Raw genomic sequence first — 12399 nt, forward strand, 5'->3', positions numbered from 1 at the left:
CCCAAAAAAGTTTCTATTTTTTTAATTCTTAAACAGTATAACGAAAGACAAAAGCAGTTTTCCGATTTCCTTCCAAGTAAATGTGAGAAGTTATTTTGCAGAATAAGATGCACAGTTGTGATACAGATGTCAGATGTTTGACTGAGTATTGTTTTGGAGCTGCTGCTGATGTAAAGGAAGCACCTGTACCCGTGTCATCTCCTCACATGCAGAATGTAAAGAAAGCTGCCTTATTTTTGTTGCCAACAGCTGTCAAACACATGCTGCGAAAGCCAGTTATATATTTATTTTTTTGTTTAACAGAAGAAAAACTTGAATAATAAACCATTTTCGCAGGAGAGAGATTCAAAATTGATAATCTTTGATAACTGTTGGACAGTTTCATAGGCTTTGGGCTGAAATCAGACTTTTGTGATCCAAATCTGAAGAAATGAATTGTTTCTTCTAGTGGTTGGTCGAGGGTCTGTTGCATTTATGCATTTCATCTGCTTTTTAAAAAAGTAAAAATTACTAAAACAATAAAGCAGAGTTTAAATAATTAATTAATCAAATGCTGGAAAATGCAAGAGATTTTGCTCCTTTTGTGTTTTAATGTAGATTAAGTGGTTTGACACAGAGGATGGGCGCATTTTCTGCTTTTAAACAACGTGGTTTAAACAATATTATTATCTCATTGTTACCTGCATGCAGACACCTGTACACCAGCACTAACGCAACCTGAACTGTCTGTAATCTGGTTAGATTGAGATTTTATATATATATATATATATATATATATATATATATATATATATAGATCTTTGAGTTCATCTCATACAAAATGGGAGCAAAACCAAAAGTGTTGCGTTTATATTTTTGTTGAGTGTGTATATATATATATATATATATATATATATATATATATATATATATATATATAGAGAGAGAGAGAGAGAGAGAGAGAGAGAGAGAGAGCTCATTGTATCCATTAGATATGATAAACTGTCTGTAATCTGGTAAGATTAGAGATAATCTTGTTTTAATCTGTTCTACTCCAAGGGTGGACTAGTTTAAAGGGTTAGGGTTAAAGGGGTTTTAAAGTGCTTTAAATGGGGTAACAACTGATAGATATCCATTTTTGAACTGGTTTTAAACCACTCTACAGGAATGGCAAATTGGTTTTAATTGGAAAGATGTCTGTGGATAAAATGGAAATGTTTGTGACAGACTGGTTTTGAGTCGTGGTCTAAAACCAAATGGCTCTGTTGGTTAAATTTTGTCCAATTGGTAACAAGTAAACTTTTGCTGTCTCCTTCGGTTCGGACACAGTGTGACTGATATGATTTTCTTGAACAATTTTATTACATTTTAATTGATTACTCATAAAAAATCTCTTTTTTTTAATTCATTCATCAGTAACTAATAAAAGTTAGTTTTATCTCTACAATAAAGGCAGTGATTTCATAATCAGAATATGTTGTTTATTCATTTATTTTGGCCAGTCTTTTTTTCATCTTCTGAATGCATCACAGATGTAAGCACAAAATATTCACATAGAGCTGCAGCTGTCTCTCTCACACACGCACACACACACACACACACACACACACACACAAACACACCCGGAACACTCCACTAATAAAGGAGGTGCTAAGAATACGTCTGCATAAAGCGTCGAGGAATGTGATCAAAATAACCGGTGGATGGCAGTTGGACAGCCTCGGTGACGGGGGTGATCATGAGGCCATTGTTTCCGAGGGAAACCCAGGTGCTTCCACAGTCTGTCAGACTCAGAGTGTTACAGGAGAATGAACAGCTTCACACAGAGTGTGCATGTGACTGTCAAACAGGACTCAACCACATGGTTTCTCTCAGCTTCTGATTTCAGATAAAGCACATTTCAAGTCTTGCCACATAACATCATGACTAAGGCAGGAATATCTATCTATCTATCTATCTATGTATCTAGAGTCTATATTGCCACCTCTGCCATGCCACAGAACTGCTCTGGGTCCTGGAGCGCAACCACCCAAGCATACAACCAGTCCTCCTCCACCTCTCTCAAGTAACCATCTATCTGCTGCGTTCTGAGACTTTTGTATGAAGTATTAAATACATTTAAGTAAGGGTGTTCAATATTTTTGTGTTGTGGTTAAGCCACGAGCAAGACTAAATAGGACCCTAAGATGTATGGCAGCCAGGACACAAAGGGTTGAATGCAAAAAAACAAATTCCTTTAATATTCCAACTGGCAGTGAGAAACAATCATGAGCACACAGTCCCAAGTAACAAAAAAATCCAAAACTACTATCTCAGAATGCTGAGGCTACTGATGTGCTGAGGTCCTCAACACTGAGGCTCCTGTGAGCTCACAATGCTCATCTGAGCCTCCATGTCAGTCTCTCTAAGTAACCGTCTGTCTGACTGCAGCACCTTATACATCACAAAGGTCTTTCTACAGCACTTCATATGTCACCAAGTTCTTTTCACATGTAATATTAGTTGTCACAGAGGTCTTCACAGCGGGTTGTATGTCCCACAAGTCTTACTTCAGTGCTCATTATGTCACAAAGGTCTTTTCAAAGAGACCCAGTACCAAAGACAGCAAGTCATCACATGGTTGGTGTCCAAGTCTCACAGACATACAGTGGCACAGGAAGCACCACGGACTAGAAGACCTGGACCTTCATTCTCCTGCATCTTCTGATCTTAGTCTTGATCCACATCAATCCCAAACACAGACACTCCGACTCCTCACTCACATTCTCAAGTGTTGCATTCAGGGATCTATTAGAGATCACAGCAGCATCCCTGAAGGGTTAGTGAAGCATTCCTCACCAACACAGACGCTGAAGCCACTGTCTGCATAACCCTACCTGGAGACATCACTTTTTAAAATTAAGACATCCTTTGCCTTATTAAATATAGTGATATACGAGGTGTATTAGATAAGAAACCGACATTTTTATTTTTACTATATGGATTTGAATGACGTGCGATTACACCAATCATGCTTGAACCCTCGTGCACATGCGTGAGTTTTTTCACGCGTCGGTGACGTCATTTCCCTGTGGGCAGGCCTTGAGTGAGATGTGGTCCCGCCCTCTCGGCTGAATTCCTTTGTTTCACACGCTGCTCGAGATGGCGCGCGTTGCTTTATCAAAATTTTTTCTGGACCTGTGAGGAATATCCGAGTGGACACTATTCGAGAAATTTCGCTGGTTTTCGGTGAAAAGTTTAACGGCTGATGAGAGATTATGGGGTGTTTCTGTCGCTGTAAGGACTTCCCACGCAGCGGGATGTCGCGCAGCACTTCCAGGCGCCGTCGTCGGCCTGTTTCGACCTGAAAACATCCTAATTTAAGGCTTAATTCACCCAGGACGTCGTGAGAGAACAGAGAAGATTCAGAAGAGGCCGGCATGAGGACTTTATGCAGACATTCCACTGTTTAAGGACATTTTGTAATGAAAGACGTGCGCGCAAATTTGCCGAGTCGTTTCCGTGACCACTCGGCGAATCTGTGTGCGCCGCGACAGGAAAAACACCTCCGTGTTGAAAACCATTTGTAAAATTCAGGCGGCTTTTGATGGCTTTCAACAAGTGAGTAACTGAGAAATTGTTTAACAGCTTGGGCATGTTCCAACTTGTTCGTTAAGGTTTCCAACGGAGGTGTTTTTCCTGTCGCGACCCCCCGCGGTCGGGTCCGGCCCGACATGCGACTCTGCCCGCACGTTCTTTCATTACAAAATGTCCGTTAACAATGGAATGTCCGAATATACTCCTCATGCCGACTTCTTCTGAAAGTTCTCTGTTCTCTGACGACTTCCTGGATCATCAGAGCCTGAAATGTGGAAGTTTTCAACTTGAAACGGCGAGACGCTGCCACCTCGAAGTGCAGATCGCCGTCAGGCGCCGTGGGCCGTCCTTACGGCGACACTACCAGACCAAAATCTCTCATCAGCCGTTAACATTTTTACCGAAAACCAGCTGAATTTAGCGAATGGTGTCCACTCAGTTGTGCCTTACAGCTTTTGAAAAAATTTTGATCAAACAAAGCAGCAGTCTCTGAGCCATTCCTAAACAATGAAAAAATCGACGAGAGGGTGGAAAGGTTGGATACTTTTCTAATAGACCTTATATTTTTACTCTTTTATTGGAGGTTTTATGTACATACATCTCAGACGAAAGCCACTTTCTACACACTGACCACAAACACCACTGATTACGTCTTTACTGCTGTTTACAAAGGTTCACTGTTTAGCGCATCTTCTGTGGAATGAAACCACCAAACGTGTTGTCGCAGCTTACAGCAGAGACAGTGTTACATCACTGTTAGGAACAACTTCAGGAATAATTCATGTTGGAATTTATGACTGATTTTATCACACGTTTATGGAAGACAAAGATGCAAACCACCCACAGGGAAGCCTTAAATCTCTTCAGCACTCAAAGTCAACTCTGTCATCGTCTTCACAGCGCACATAAACGCCTGCATGCATCAAAGCCGCTGACGGTGGCTGTAGGCGTGACAGCGAGAAGAAAGACTTTATGAAAGAGGATTCCCGACCACATGTTCAGTGTTTGCCTTTCCAGTCTGACGGTTTACTGCGGGTGCTGACACAGAAGAGTATCACATTACAATGGAAGGCAGAGCTTTTCTTTTTGCCTCTGTGACTTCAAACCACTAATATAACCGCTGCATGTTTGCTGACGATGTAGCACATTTACCTAATCTGTTTCTCGGGTGATGATTAAAGACTGATGTGGCTGCAGTTTGCGATTTTTGTTATAGAAACGGATTGAAGGTGAATGAACAAATTTTTTAAGCGACCAAAACAATCATTGTTTATTCACAATGAGCCTCATGGAGGAACATTTTCAGAAACATCTGAAATTTTCTGCTATATTTCTCTTGGGGGGGGGGGGGGGGGGGGGTGGATGGGCTTGTATGAACACGCAACACCAGATTTAGCAAACACTTGTAATTGCATAAATGTGCAAACCTCCAAAATAGCACTCGTATATGTATATTACATCTATATCCAAATGACCAAATAAGGTTACGTTCCCCACCTATACATGTTAGAGGTGTCCACTCAGAACACTGCAATCTGTGTCACTAGAATGGCTCCTTTTTTATGCTCCAACTTATTGAAGTTGGGGGGCATTATGTTCTCACCCTGGATGGACTCTTAACTTTTTGTTAGCGCACGTTAACTAAAGAATGTTATGTCTGATTATAACCATGTCTGATTCTAACCATTTCTTGGTGGGGTATTGTGGAAAGTATGTTGGGGAAAGCCAGAGGAAGGTTACTGTCAAAAATAGCCACCAACCATTTTCCAATATGGCCGCTATGGGCGCCATCTTGATTTTTGTTTCTGCGCAGTAACTAAAGAATGCCATGTCTGATTCTAACCATTTCTTGGTGGGGTATTGTGGAAAGCTAGAAGAAGGCTACTGTCAAATATAGCCGCCATCCATTTTCTAATATGGCCACTATGGGTGCCATCTTGATTTTTGTTTCTGCGCAGTAACTAAAGAATGCCATGTCTGATTCTAACCATTTCTTGGTGGGGTATTGTGGAAAGCTAGAAGAAAGCTACTGTCAAAAATAGCTGCCATCCATTTTCCAATATGGCCACTATGGGCGCCATCTTGATTTTTGTTTCTGCGCAGTAACTAAAGAATGCCATGTCTGATTCTAACCATTTCTTGGTGGGGTATTGTGGAAAGCTAGAAGAAGGCTACTGTCAAATATAGCCGCCATCCATTTTCTAATATGGCCGCTATGGGTGCCATCTTGATTTTTGTTTCTGCGCAGTAACTAAAGAATGCCATGTCTGATTCTAACCATTTCTTGGTGGGGTATTGTGGAAAGCTAGAAGAAAGCTACTGTCAAAAATAGCTGCCATCCATTTTCCAATATGGCCGCTATGGGCGCCATCTTGATTTTTGTTTCTGCGCAGTAACTAAAGAATGCCATGTCTGATTCTAACCATTTCTTGGTGGGGTATTGTGGAAAGCTAGAAGAAGGCTACTGTCAAAAATAGCCGCTGTCCATTTCCCAGTATGGTCGCTATGGACACCATCATGATTTTTGTTTCTGCGCAATAACTAAAGAACACCATGTCTGATTATAACCATTTCTTGGTGGTGTATTGGGGAAAGCTAGAAGGAGTATCCTTCGGAAAATGAGGATGAGAGCACCACATATTTAATCTTTCACAAACCTTTTAAAGCACCAGCATTTCACTATAGAAATAATTTACATTCTTCATTATCACCTCTGCTATAAAACCCTTCACTAACTTAATATATGAGCGGGGACATATCTCACACTTTGCGTTGAGCTTATTTTTTTTAATGAAGCAGTTAGAAATTGTGTAGTTGTGAGACATGGGCACCAACCAATGATCTAAGGCTGGATGTGTTTGGTACTAGAGCTCTTTGGAAGATCCGTTGGTACCACTGGAATTTTAGTGAGATTCAGATGAGTATCACTTTACGTATAAGGTAACATCAGTTACGTCACTTTTTTTAATCATGTTCTGCATTCTTCTGGTTCTGATCCAGTACGTAGGTGCCCCAGTGTTGAGGACCTCAGAAAGGAAGGCCATGTTTCACCTGACTGTAACAGGCAGATGGTTACTTTTAAGAAGTGGGGATGGACCAGGTAGTTGCCATCCAGGACCCAGGGTGGTTCTGTAGTGTCATGGAAGTGGGCACCAGCATGTGCTGCAAGACCTGAAGAGCAACTTTACGTCCCACTATCAGAGGGACACAGAAGAACGTCTGTAATTGCTAACAGCATAAAGAGTGGTAGAGGGGGAGAGTATTTAATATCATTTCATATCACCTAGGGTCCGATGGTCAACTGATCAAACGTCTCCCCCATTGCGGGGGGGGGGGGAAGGGGTGCATTACCCATGTGGAGTGCTTGGAATGAACCATCTGATTCTTGCATATATTTCTCTACTATTGCACTAGTAAAGGAATATCTTATCATAACCTAAATTAAAGATATCATGAGGCTATAGGAAGAAATGTGGAATTATACTACATTCAAAACTGTAGAAAGTAATCAAGATAATGTCAGGAGATAATGTCAGTTATGACAGGGAATTTGTGGATTTGCATCACCAAGTACATACAGTTTAAATCTTGTGCCAAGTCAACTGTGATGACCCCGAGAAGCTAACAGAAATGAGTTTAATGGTTATTTTTCCTAATTTATTTACTGCCATTACATTCTTAGAACATCCTGCATACCCACTCTTGAGTTGGCTAATAAAGGGAAACCCTGACAGAAGGCATCCTACTAAAGATCAGGGACAATTGCAGAATGCCGTGCATGCATAGCTGTGGAATGTGTTTTTGGAAGGTTGAGGGGAAGAAGATGGATGTCAGCATCCCAAGGGTCTGCACTACTGTGAGCAGCTGCTGTCAATTGTACAACTTGTTTGAGTCTAAGCAGATGAGTTTATGAGCAAGTGGATGAGCCAGCAGAATTAAAGAAACCAGAGATTCCAGCATCTCATGAGAGAAGAACAGAGCAATGGTATGTTAGATGCATACTCGCTAACTCAGTGCAGGCATTTTTGGAAGGATGAGGTTTAGAAGCCAGCAGAACTGAAGGGACCACACATTCCAGTTCTTAGGGCCCTGTCCCACTGGCGTTTAGGAGGATTTAGATATGGATTGCGCACAAAATTGGCCCATATTCGCCAAACATCTGCAATATCCGTGTAACATGCCTGTATGAGCTGGCCATCATCCGAACACGTCCGTGATCATCCACAGAGGCATGCATGTCCGCAGCCAGGATTTTTGAGCTGCTCAAAAATCTGGATGCGGATGGCATCTGCCTTACATACTTCATATATACTCAATTCATACACAATACATACTCACTCTATGCGCTGTATATCTGCCGTTAACCGCTGATATCCGCAACTGACAGGGATTTGCGGCTTGGCAGCGGACTGGGACAGTGTGTAAAACAGATATATATCGTGCCCATCATGTCCACATCACGAATTAAAATATGTTGTAGCGAATACATACAAATTGGCCACAAATAAAGCATTTTTATTACATCTGCTTTGCAGCTGATTTGCGGACAATCTGTGAATGCATAACAAACACATCACGTGAACCCAAAGTACTATATGTGGCAGAAAGTGACATACTTGCCAGTCAGTGCCGGTTGGGCTGTGTAGATCCACAAAGACGTAGCTGCTGCAATCCAGGACTTTTATTTAACACCAACAAAAGGAAGAGTTGCTGTTCACCCACAACTCATGCTGAAGTCTGTTTTCTGTGACACTCTCAAAAAAACAAAACAAAACACTGTCTCACAACCAGAGCGGCTTCCCCCCTCCTGCTCCCCAAACTCATGATTGCAAAAATAATTTGCAAAAATCTAAAAAAACAAACAAAACAAACTTTTTCACATTGTCATTTTGGGGTAATGTGTGTTGAATTTTGAGAAAAAAAACCAATTTTATCCATTTTGGACTAAGGCTGTAACATAACAAAATGTGGGAAAAGTGAAGCTCTGTGAATACTTTCCAGATGCACTGTACACTGTTTATGAGACTTTTGTGCCTTTTTACTTTATTAGCCCTGAGAGAATGGCTTCATCTCTACAGTTACTCTCTCACATGTAGCTTCAAGTTGTCTATTAGTTTCACATTTTAAAAATTTGTTTGTTTGCACGCTGCAGAGGCGTGCAACAAACAGGTGGTTTGACCACCTCTCACACAGACAAGGTTGGGTAGGATTACTTTGAAATGTAATCCAAAAGTAATCAGATTACAAGTAATCCAAATGTATGTACATACATACATGTAATCCACATGTATTCTTTCAAAGTAATCCTACCCAACCTTGCACACAGACACAAACAGATGTGTCCCGTCTTACTGATTTTGGAGTTTATTTAAAATCTTAACTCTTCTCCAACCCACCGGGAGTTAATGCAGCACCCTCCGCACTCCTTCTTCCCACGGCTTTGCCTCCAGGAGACTTTCAGCAATTGTTTTTTTCAAATATTCCATGTTTTACAAAATGAAACACATGTTTATTTATTAAACAAAACCTCCTTGGCGAAGTGGCTACATTTCCCATTAACTTCCGCAGGATTATTTGAACTGATAACCTTGGAATTTGCAGTTGTTTAGAAATGGCTCCAAGAGACATTCCTGATGTGTAAATCTGTGATCCTCTTTCTCTGCTCTGCACTGAGCTCCTTGGACTTACTTGTTGTAGTGTTCTGTTCAGTCCAGTAAGTGTTGTCAAATCAACTCTATTTTATTTTTAAAAAATTGGCACAGAGAAGCTCCCAGCTGGAGCCACTTATGATCATTAATAGGAAGTTAAGAAGCGATGGCATGCCAAAGGCAATTTGGAACTTTCATCACCAGTGAAATAATATAATATGGCCAAATTCTTAGATTTATTTATTTTATTTTTTTTTATTAAAGATGCATGTTGTACCATTAGTTAAATCATTCCATGATGTTCACAGCCATAAATGGGTCAGGTGTGAGAGCATGCACTTGAGCCAGACACTGCTGCATTCACCACCAAATGGAAATACCCTGGGTCCTGGGTGGCAACCACTCAGGCAGACAACCGATTAATCCCTCATTCTTGAAAGTAACCACTGATCTGCCACAGCCAAGTGAAGCTGTTGGGGTCCTCAACACTGAAGCCAAGATGTTGCACCTGACATTCCCTCACAACACAAATGATACTCCTCATCTTTGTCACCCTAAGTAAATGTTAGTTTGACAAAGTCATTCCTGTGGTACCCAAGCATCCTAAAATAAAACCTAGTACCAAATACATTCATTGTCACTGCAGGTTGCTGGTTTGCATCCAGACTTCCACCCCAATCTCATTAATGAGAAAATCGGCCCAATTTTGTAAAATCATAGTCAACATTTGTTGCAGTTTTTATATATGATACTATGTTATATCAGCTATATAAGATTGTAACTGATTATTTCTGATTACGCCTGAATACGTGTGATTTCCATTATACGATTGTTTTTGCGCGTGCGCCACCGTGTGTGCAGAATGCTTCTTCCATATTTTTGCTACACTTTTCCACAAAGCTAAGATTTAAAGCTAAAAGGCTTCTGTTCAGAGAGCAGTCGGTCCCGATTCCTGCAGTTTGCACCCAGCTGTCCATGTTCACTTACTTTTGCACACAGTTACCCCTGATCTGCACCGACTAAAATTATTATTCCATGGGTGACAATGAGTGGTGGATCTGAAAAGGACCTTTTATGTCTGCAATTGTCAGAATCCAAAACCACTGCTTCAGCTTGACAGAATAGTGATCCGTTTTCTAGCATCCAGTCCATTTCCTTGCCAAAGAGTCCTTGGCTTTTCTAAAAGCATTCTTGAGGTGTTTGATTTTGCCTTGATTGACTCCAGCACTTTTTATTCTTCCCATTTCTGTTGTACTGACTCAGTGCCCTGAGTGGAAATTGGACAGAGTTCACTGTACAAGAATCCACTTCGCCTGTTTTTGTTGCCTGCTGCCACACTTAAACACGATGCCACTGGTGTGTGAATGAACATACTTCTGATTACGTAGAGGATATAAGTTGTGTCAGCTGTCCTTTAGGGCCTCTTCACACATAGTACAATTAAGTACAAATCAGGGCGAATCACAGCGCAACAGCTTGTATGCGCGAACCACGAAAACATTGTGCCGATGGGCAGGCGTGAGCGATCCCGCTGCGACGGTTTTGTGCATGAAACCGTCACAGCGGGAACACAATGCGAACAGCTGGAGCATGGGTAACCACATCGCACAGCTGCTATGAAAAAAATAAATAAATACATGCCACCCATGGGATTCGAACTTGCAATTTACAAAAGCTCTGACTGCCAGTCAGAAACTTTACCAGTACACTACCATCACTGTCCTGTAAACAGTGCAGAAAAATGCCTGAAATCAACAAGGAAATGGATGTATTTAAAAAATAAAGCCACACTCCATAAAAAAACAGCATTTTATTGAATCCCTCTTATCAAGCAGACAATACAAGTATGAACTGTCTGTTCCTCTGTAGATGACCCATGGTCACAGACATACAGTCATGAAATGACATGAATGAAGCAGGGCGCTCTCATCATGTCCACATCTACTGGCATGGCATGTCCAGCCAGACCCGCGTGCATGTCCTACCCGACATGCATGTCTTGTGGACGGCACTCCACAGGACAGACACCACGTCATGCGGAACAGAGCTCACGTGGGTGACGTGACATTCAGATCGCCCACTGTGTGTTATAGTCTGACAGACCATATCACCTGGGGCAGCCTGTCAATGTGCGCACTGTGCGCTCGCTCGCTGCAGCCTGTCGCAATGGCAATATATGTTTTTATGCATGTAAATGTGAGGACAGCAAGCAGACACACATGCGTCACAATGGACAGTTGTAAGTTCATGTCCGTCCAAGCACGGTATGTGTTCTCCAGCTGGGACGTCCAGAACCAGAGATCTCAACAGTGGTGGCTGTTGGCGGCCACACCCCCGGTCCGCCTAGCGCACACCCCAATGTGTCCCTGTGTTTCTGTATTATGTGAGCTGTCAGTGAGTCTTTGGTCAGCAGCTATCAGGCGTCTCGCTGTGTTGTGTGCGCTCAGACCTGCCTGTCTGGCCCCCATGTGATCATATCTGTGCAGCAAACATATCAGCATTTTATGCAAGCGTGCCCACCCCCCGGCATGCCACGTGTTGGGGGAGCGGGGGGGAGGGCGCGAACCACACATACGCCACGTGTTTCAGGGGAGAGTGGGGGGAGTACGACACACGTGCAATACACATGCAGGTCACATGTGTGGCTTTTCGCAAAGCCAATGACTGTTTTTGTGCTAACAGCATGAATGGACACACATTTTCTAAGTGCCAAGTGAGCGGTGTTAGATGTTCGTGTGTTTCACCTGGAATTTGGCCGACACCTGCTGTGAAAGGGCTCAAATGGGCTCTCACAGGGCACACTCTGTCTTTCAACCACTGGTGTGTGCAAATAGTTGTAGCAACAGGTGTACGAGGCATTGGAGGCAGCTCCTTCGTGTGCTAGTCGACTTAAATCGTGTTATGTGTGAAGGGGCAACCCTGACTATCTCCGAATGTCACCTAAGGAGTCGAGTCCCAGTCCGTCCTCACTGAGACTTGGGTGCATTCATGTCTGTACTGTCTGCCCGTGCACGCATCATTCTAGATGCATGTTAATACCAGCTTCATACATGACAAAAGAGCCAAATGAACCAATCTCAAAAGAAAACACTTCAGTAAAATGAAGCATTTTCACCTTCACTAGCTACAGAAACAGAATCCAGACTCTTCTTTTTTTTAGTCGGTTTTGCTCTCGCAATGAAATGGCAAGTTCAAG

At 42.2% G+C, this 12399-nt stretch overlaps 1 protein-coding gene across 1 annotated transcript in view; it reads right to left on the reverse strand.

The window, feature by feature from the left end:
• The window catches only part of pgfb (placental growth factor b), a 40218-nt gene that overhangs the window by 23424 nt on the left and 4395 nt on the right, over positions 1-12399 (reverse strand). The window lies entirely within an intron of this gene.

This window comes from Thalassophryne amazonica, chromosome 19 (assembly GCF_902500255.1).
Source record: "Thalassophryne amazonica chromosome 19, fThaAma1.1, whole genome shotgun sequence".
NCBI lineage: Eukaryota > Metazoa > Chordata > Actinopteri > Batrachoidiformes > Batrachoididae > Thalassophryne > Thalassophryne amazonica.